Below are 9,169 nucleotides of genomic sequence, written 5' to 3' on the forward strand. Positions count from 1 at the left end.
CTCTGTAATCTGTGAAACCTGTGCATATAATAAGATGCCACTTTCTTGATTATGTTATGTGGCACAGTTGAATTTAAAATGGTGCAATTTTCTGGGTGGGTCTAATCTAATCACAGGAGCCCATGAAAGTTGAGAGCTTTCTCTGTCTGGGAAATTGGAGAGACTTAAAGCAGGAGGACTCAACATGCTGTGTTGCGGCTTCGAAGGTGGAGGGGAACTGTTGAGAGGGAATTTGGGCAGCCTTGAGGAGTACTGGAGGCCTAAAGTTGGTGAGGGTGGCCCCAGCAACAACCAGCATAGAAAGAAATGGGGACCTCTGACATAGGCCACAAGGAACTAGATTATGTCAACAATTCCAATAAGCTTATAACTGGATTATTTACCTGAGTTTCTATTAATAGATAAGAACCCAGTCTGGCCATTACCTTGATTTCAGCCTTGTGGGAGAGAATCTGAGCAGAAAACCCAGCCAAGCCCATCCAGGCTTCTGACCTTCAGAACTGTGAGAAAATAAATAGGTGTTGTTTTAAGCTACTTAAGTTTGTAGAAATTTGTTATGCAACCATAGAAAACTAATACAGAAAGAAAAATTGAAACAATAGCAAAGTATCATTTTTTCCAAATCTCAAATTAACATAAATTTTCAAAACTCCTCCACACCAGTTAGTGTGCAGTGCAGCAGACACTTGCAAATGCTAGGAGGGATGCACAATTGCTGTAACCTTTCCAAACAGCTCATTGCTGAATGTATGAAAAGCCTCAATGATGCTCCTACCTTTTGACCCAGTTAATTCCACTTCTAGAGTCCATCCAAAGGAATTTTTCAGAAATATTTTAAAAGTTAATGTTCAACGATGCTCAATATAACTTTATTTAGAAAAAAACGTGTAATAACCTGAATGCCCCAAAACAGGGGAACAAATTATGGTGTCATCAATAGATACAGTGTTATATAGACACTAAAAAGGATTTTTTTTAAAATTTTTATTTTTTTGAGACGGAGTCTCGCTGTGTCACCCAGGCTGGAGTGCAGTGGCGCGATCTTGGCTCACTGCAAGCTCTGCCTCCCGGGTTCACGCCATTCTCCCGCCTCAGCCTCCTGAGTAGCTGGGACTACAGGCACCCGCCACCACGCCTGGCTAATTTTTTGTATTTTTAGTGGTGATGGGGTTTCACCATTCACAGGATGGTCTCAATCTCCTGACCTCATGATCCACCTGCTTTGGCCTCCCAAAGTGCTGGGATTACAGGTGTGAGCCACCATGCCCGGCCAAAAGGATTTCTTTCTTTCTTTTTTTTTTTTGAGACAGTCTCAGTCTGTCACCCAGGCTGGAGTGCAGTGGTGCAATCTTGGCTCACTGCAACCTCTGCCTCCCGGGTTCAAGTGATTCTCCTGCCTCAGCCTCCTAAGTAGCTGGGATTACAGGCGTGTGCCACCACACCCGGCTAATTTTTGTATTCTTTAGTAGAGACGGGGTTTCACCATGTTGGTCATGCTGGTCTTGAACTCCTGACCTCGTGATCCGCCCGCCTCGGCCTCCCAAAGTGTTGGGATTACAGGCATGAGCCACCACGCTCAGCCAAGGATTTCTTAATGAAGTTTAAAAGTGTGGAAAGGTGTTTGCTAGTTGTGGAAATGATTGCTAGTTGGGAAAAAATGCGTATCTGTAGTAAGCTCTGAACTATGTTTAAAAAAACAAAATCTACGTAAGGGCTGAAAGGGCCACAACGGGGCAGTGCTTTTTTTCCAGTGGAGGGTGAATAGGCATTGTTTATTTTGCCCTTTATTCTCTTCCATATTTTCAAAATGACAAGCAATGAACATGTAGTACTTATTTATAATCACAGAACTCAATAAACATTATTTTAAGGCCGGGCGCGGTGGCTCAAGCCTGTAATCCCAGCACTTTGGGAGGCCGAGACGGGTGGATCACAATGTCAGGAGATCGAGACCATCCTGGCTAACCCGGTGAAACCCCGTCTCTACTAAAAAATACAAAAAACTAGCCGGGCGAGGTGGCGGGCGCCTGTAATCCCAGCTCCTCGGAGGCTGAGGCAGGAGAATGGCGTAAACCCGGGAGGCGGAGCTTGCAGTGAGCTGAGATCCGGCCACAGCACTCCAGCCTGGGCGATAGAGCGAGACTCCGTCTCAAAAAAAAAAAAAAAAAAAAAAAAAAAAAACATTATTTTAAAAGCTGTTAAGTCTCTACATTGTGGGGAATACAATGACTATAAAACACTATACAGTCAAATACTGGAGATAATAAAACCCATAGATAAGTATGTGGCAGAAAGTGATTTTTTAAATAAAACAAGATATAGAAAACATTATTATTGAAAAGATTGAAAATAAAGTTGGAAACTTATTTCTCAGTAGGGTAATAAGTGAAAGTTTCATGGTAGAAGGATCACTGAATGTCACAGAGAAATAATAGAAAAAGTAGGCACATAGCTGAATGTTCATTAAAAGTATTTTGTTTTCTTATAGATTGACGGATGTAGGTTTTGGGCTAAGGACTCAGGTTAATTATACTAGTGAAAAACAACTGTGAAGAATATGTAACCATTTACAGAAAAAAATGGTGCCTGATTAGGAAAACCAAGCTGGCCCTAGCCCAGTAACGTCTTCATTAAAAAACATCCAAGGCTAATATTTACTGAATATTTATGAGATACTTGACATACTCTATTACAGTTTAATCTTGTATATAGCCTTTGCTTAAGACTTGAAGTCATTCATTTACATATAAAAAAGTAGGCAGGTAGACAGGTACTAATTTAATTACTGGTTTCAAAAGACCTGACTTTAATGGGAACTTGGAGAAGGTTAGATTGGGCAGGTTTTTTAGGATTCTTTATCTCTAGACAGTTACCAGCAGCACCAAGCTACTGCTGCTGTTACTTTTATTTTCCCATTGTCATCCTATCCTATTTCATGTCACCCTGTCCCCCAATACCCCTAGAAAAGTACAGAGAGTGTCTGTGGCCCCATCGGTTGCTGGCCAAATGCTGATTTGCTTCAGCAAATGTTAAGCCCTTAGAAGAAAAAGTCTGCAGGGATATCTAGATAGCAAGGAGTTGCTTTTTTCTTCTTGCTTTCTCCTTTTAGAGTACATTTGGCATTTGGTTCATAAGGAACTGAACTACATCCTAGCTTGGAGTTTCTGACGCAAGCCAATTAATTCAGAGAACTCAGTGCTGAGTGACAGTGTGATAAAAATGACCACCAGCAATAAATTCCATGCGTTATGTTTGCTCTGTTTCATTGGCTACTGTGGATCATACCAGACATTGAAAAACATGCATAATTTGCCTTCGTGCTGACAAGGTAAAAGTTTTATTTGTTCCATAAGTAATTAATCTTGATGACAGTATGAGTTATGAGCAAAAGCCAAAGTCAAAATATGGAGGCCATTGCATTAAGATGGCAGGCATGCTGTTTTCATTAACATTTTGTTTGTTTTTCATACACTCATTAATTGTTCATTTGAGTTATGTGGTTCAAATAGAATCCCCCAATCATATGATATGCCACATTTGTGACCATGGTAGAGATTTATTTATCCAGTTCTCCTGCCTAGTGTAACCAGTTTATAATTCAGTACAAACTAAAGCTGTTCTATCTGGCATTATCCAGTTTACCTGTGAATACTTATGTAACTGGGAAATTGTTAAATATCTACTTCATCTTGTATTCTGTAGGTGTGATTATATAAATGTTGATTTTTCAGTCACAGAACAAAAAACATGTGTTATAGGTTAGAAACATCAGATATATAACTAGCAGATTTTTTGTTCCAGGAAATTAGCTGAATGATCTCCTCCTACATGTTCTTGATCCACGTTTACCAGCACTATCACTTTTCCAGAACAGCTTCTCTTCCACCTTCAGGGATTCATTGATTTGTTGATTCAGCATGTAAGGATTGAGCACTTGTTTTGTGCCATGGCACAGTACTTGGAGGTAGGAATGAACAAGACAGGCACAGTCCATGCCTTCATGAAGTTTACAGTCTAGTGGGGGAGACCAACAGTAAACAAGCCATTTGAAAATAACTTGTGTGCTCACTTCGGCAGCACATACCTTAAAACTGGAACAACACAGAGATTAGCATGGCTTCTGTGCAGGGATGACATGCAAATCTGTGAAGAGTGCTTTCAGGTAATGTTAAGATGTGTATGGTTTATACCAATGGTAAAAAATTATAAAGTTAAAAAAAATAGCTTGAGATGCATAATAGTGGAGGAAATCTAGGTGCTGTGGTAGCATATAAGAGGCCATTCAAAATGGACCTGGAGGTCAGGAGAGATGTGATTCCTCATCAAGGACCGGACAGCTGAATTACACTTAGCCAGATTGTTTGTGTGTGGGTGGGAGGTAAGGAGGGGACTGGTGATAAAGAAGATGAGGGTGATGGTGGTGGAAAACAGTGTTCCAGGCAGAGGAAACAAGATAGGTGAGAAAGCATGTGGAAAATTCCAGGTTTGGTTTTGTTTTCAGACAAGGTCTTATTCTATTGCCCAAGCTGGCATGCAGTGGCGTGATCATAGCTCACTGCAGCCTCAAACTCCTGAGCCCAAGCGATCCTCCTACCTCAGCCTACTGCGTAGCTGGGACTGTAGGTTCACACCCCCATGCCTAGTTAACTTTTAAAAATTTTTTTGTAGAGATGGGGTCTCACTATGTTGCTCAGGATGGTCTTGAACCCCTAGCCTCCAGCAATCCTCCCATCTTGGCCTCCCAAAGTGCCGGGATTACAGGTGTGAGGCACCGCACCTGGTTCCAGTTTCTATAAATCTTTTTTTTTTTTTCTTTTTTGAGATGCAGTGGCACAATCACAGCTGAAAGTGCTGGGATTACGGGCATCAGCTACTGCTCCTGGCCTGTATAAATTCTTTATAGGTAGATATAGAGTGAGGGTGAGGTGGGAGTGGGTGTGGGGTGAGGGTAGGGGTAGAGAGAGAGATTAAAGAGATAAGGCCAAGAAGGTAGGTGGCCATAAACTCTTTCAGGTAATGTTAAGATGTGTGTAGTTTATCCAAATGGCAATAGGTTTTAATTTTGGAAAGAACATTTTGGTTGCAGTGTGGTGAATGGATTAGAGGAGGGTAAGACTGAAGGGAAGAAGATTGGATGGTGGTGATTGAATGAAGGCAGTGGAGACAGAGAAATGGGTAGATGTAGCCAATGCTGTAGATGAGAATTCATATGACTTGCTGATTTGGAGTGATTGCAGGTGAGGGAGCCAGAAGGATCAAGAATGATGTTTATCTTTTGGCGACAGAGGATATGTCCTTTACTCTATGGTGAATGCTGAGAGGAGGGGCAGTTTTGAGATAAGATGAGTTCAGTGTTGCATATGCAGGTCTAGAGCTTGAGAGTAATGTGTTTCTTTTTTTTTTTTCTTTTTGGGACAGTCTCGCTCTGTCGCCAGGCTGGAGTGCAGTGGCGTGATCTCGGCTCACTGCAACTTCCGCCTTCCAGGTTCAAGCAATTCTCCTGCCTCAGCCTTTCGAGTAGCTGGGACTACAGGCGCGTGCCACCACCCCCAGCTAATTTTTGTATTTTTGGTAGAGATGAGGTTTCACCATGTTGGCCAGGATCATCTCGATCTCTTGACCTCGTGATCCACCTGCCTTGGCCTCCCAAAGGGCTGGGATTACAGGTGTGAACCACTGTGCCTGGCCGGAGAGTAATATGTTTCTTGTCTGCCACGTAAATTGCAGCTGAAGCCACAGGATGAAGATCACTCAGGGAGGGCAGACGAGGAACCAGATAAGAGGGTTATGGGCAAAACAGGAATACCCACATGTACAATATGGGCATAGGAAGGGGAGCCCATAGAAGGTAGTGGGAGGAGCCTCCAGAGTTGGAGAAATACCAGGAGAGGGCATCCGTGAATTCATGAGAGAGTGCAAGGAGTGGGTGTTCAGTAGGTCAAATACTGCTGTGTGGTTAGGTCAGATGCTGAGTGAAAAGTCTTTAGGGTTTAGCAAAAAGAAAATCATTGGTGACCTTTTCCTGTGAAGTTTCAGCTGGGGCAGAATCAGACTGCTTCTTGAGGGGAGAATGAATGGGCAATGAGAAATGGAGTCAGAAAGTATAAAGAACAAGTTTCTTCAAGAAACTTACAAAAAAAAAAGAGAGAAAGGGGAAAATATCCTAGCTGTGGGGAAACTTGGGCGGCAAAGATGGGTTTTATTCGTTTTTTACTTTTTTGAGAAGAGATATTCCTTTTGAATTTTTATGCAACACTGCAACACTTGCGCCACTGAATCCGTCCTTTCCAAGACCACCAGAAAAGCTGATGCACAGCAACTCCTACTGCCTTGAAAATGCTGGAGGAACCTTGAGTAGATTAAAACCTTATTTCGAAGCTTCCTAAACCGAGTGCTGTCGCCACTCCCTCCACCAGTTCGTTGATTTATAATGGAGATCAAAGAGAATGTGGTGACCTTTTCGTTGATATCAGACAACTGATGGGCATCCTGTACACTGCTTTGGAGTTCATAAAACACTACATTATGTTATTTGATTTGCACTCTGAAAAAGGTGAGAGAGGTATCCTTATTTGCCCTACATCACAGACAAATTACAGTTGGCCTCCTGCATCTGTGGGTTCCACATCTGCAGATTCAGCCAACCATGGATCAAAAATATTAGGAAAAAAAAATTCCACAAAGATCTAAAAGGCAAAACTTGAGTTTGCTAAATGCTGAATACCACATTGACTCCACCAGATGAGAGGATGTGTAGGCACTGTAATAGATCTTGTAAGTAACCTAGAGATGACTTACGGGAGGATGTGCGTAGGTTGTATGCAAATATTACACAATTTTCTATAAGGGACTTGAGCATCTGTGGATTTTAGTATCTGAGGGGGTCCTGGAACCAGTCCCCCATGGATACAGAGTAACTGAAATTCAGATTCAAGTCGCTTGTCCAGAATCAAACTTCTCATAATGATACATAGAAAGTTGAGGCCCAGATTGGCTAATTCCAAATATTGTGGTTCAAAAGTGGTTGCCCTATGCTGAAAGGTTAGCTATGGCCTCTGTATTTTCATGGTAGTATGGTAATATGAAACCAGGGCATATATATATATATATATATATATATATATATATATGTATTTTAAACAGGGTCTCACTCTGTCACCCAGGTTGGAGTACAGTGGCTCGATCTCGGCTCACTGCAATCTCTGCTTCCCAGGCTCCCGCAGTCCTCCCACCTCAGCCCCCTGAGTAGCTGGGACCACTGCCATACACCACCATGCCTGGCTAGGTTTTTGTATTTTGGATAGAGACAGGGTTTCACCCTGTTCCCCAGGCTGATCTCGAACTCCTGAGCTCAGGAAATCCACCTGCCACCGCCTCCCAAAGTGCTGGGATTATAGGTGTGAACCACCACACCCAGCCAGCATATCATCTTTTAGTAGATTATAGAAACAAGACAGAAGGTTGTGGGTCAATTTTGTTATTTTGTTTGAACCCCACATACATTGATATTTGCCTGTCCCCCCAAAAAAAGTCAAGTTAGTTTTAGAAGGAGGCAGTTTATTTATTTAATTAATTAATTTATTTATTTTGAGATGGAGTCTCTCCCTGTCCCCCAGGCTAGAGTGCAATGGCATGATCTCGGCTCACTGCAACCTCTGCCTCATGGGTTCTAGAGATTCTCCTGCCTCAGCCTCCTGAGTAGCTGGGATTACAGGCACCCACCATCACAGCCAACTAATTTTTGTATTTTTAGTAGAGACGGTGTTTCTCCATTTTGGCCGGGCTGGTCTTGAACTCCTGACCTCAGGTGATCCGCCTGCCTTGGCCTCCCAAAGTGCTGGGATTACAGGCATGAGCCACTGTGCCTGGTCAGCAATTTATTTCAGTATGCCTTAATCATCAAAATATGTTTGAATTATTGATCATAACATCTAATTTGAAATATTTCTTTTAATTCTTTTGACAGAAACATTTGTTTGCAGGTTGTTTTAAGCAAACATTTTTACAAGTGTTTCTATTTATTGGCTAAATGAAAAATGATGTCGCAGGGAAACACTAGTAAAAGGTTTGGGCAATTAGGACCATGTAAACATTTGCAGAAGCACTTGTTTCGCCTAAATGAAGTCACAGTTATTATACCCTTGCAAACATTCCAAGTAATGTGTCCAAGGTCACTAAGACAATTGAGGTTAGCTATTTAGAGAACAGCTTTTTACTGTGTTTGTTCAGGAACCTGTCTTCTACCATTCCCTTAGAGAACTTATAATAATAACATAGAAGTATTATAGAGGTGATTTTTTTTTTTTAAATTAAGTATAAACTACTTCCCCAGGTGTAAATGTGATATTTAGCAATTAACTCTCTGGGTCATGGGATTAAGAAACATATTTGGAAATAAATAATATAGTTGCTGGCATTTGACACTAAAATTTGAAGCACCATGTTCATGTACTAACATTTTAGCCATATTATCCCAGGGTAATTAATTTGCTCTGAATTGTCATATGGGGCTGTGTGTGTATCTTAGAGTCTTGTTTCTACTCACTGACCATATTTTCCTAGACAAGTAACTTCATCTTTTTAAATCTCAGTTTCCTTATCTGTAAAGTAGTAATAATAGCAGCTTTCTAATAGGGTGGTTGTGAGGATTTAACAACATAATGCAGTAGAGGGCTTAACATATGTTAAGTAGTAAGTACTTTAGTAAGTATGCAATAAATATTAGCTATAACTTTTTAATCTTGGTCTTAGATTAGGGCTTATAAGAACTATATTTTGTTGTTAAACATTTTATCAAATACATCATTCAACCTTTAAAATGTGTCCATCCACATTGAAGGAGTCCTCTGCAGGACATGTTTAAAGAGTTTAGCATAGCCATAGCAGTGCCTGATTCAGCTGTTTATTCCCAGCTATCATATGCCTATCATCCTGATGTCAGAGCAAAACAATCCAAGAAGTATGGATCAATCAGAGCTCCAGAATTCAACTCCAGAATGTTCACACATTGTTTGATAAAATCTATGCCATGCTAACGGTGATAGTCACTAATAAAAGAAATTCAGAAACTGTTTTAATGTAAACCCAGATTAGGGGAATGAAAACATAGTTCCTACTACTCTTTTTTTTTTTTTGAGATGGAGTGTTACTCTGTGGCCCAGGCCAGAGT

General features: G+C 41.2%; 1 pseudogene; it reads left to right on the top strand.

Moving 5' to 3' along the window:
- The first annotated feature begins 4,061 nt into the window (after positions 1 to 4,061).
- LOC112617837 lies at positions 4,062 to 4,160 on the top strand (annotated as a pseudogene).
- Positions 4,161 to 9,169: the final 5,009 nt, after the last annotated feature.

The sequence above is a fragment of the Theropithecus gelada genome, unplaced genomic scaffold, assembly GCF_003255815.1.
Source record: "Theropithecus gelada isolate Dixy unplaced genomic scaffold, Tgel_1.0 HiC_scaffold_500, whole genome shotgun sequence".
Lineage (NCBI taxonomy): Eukaryota > Metazoa > Chordata > Mammalia > Primates > Cercopithecidae > Theropithecus > Theropithecus gelada.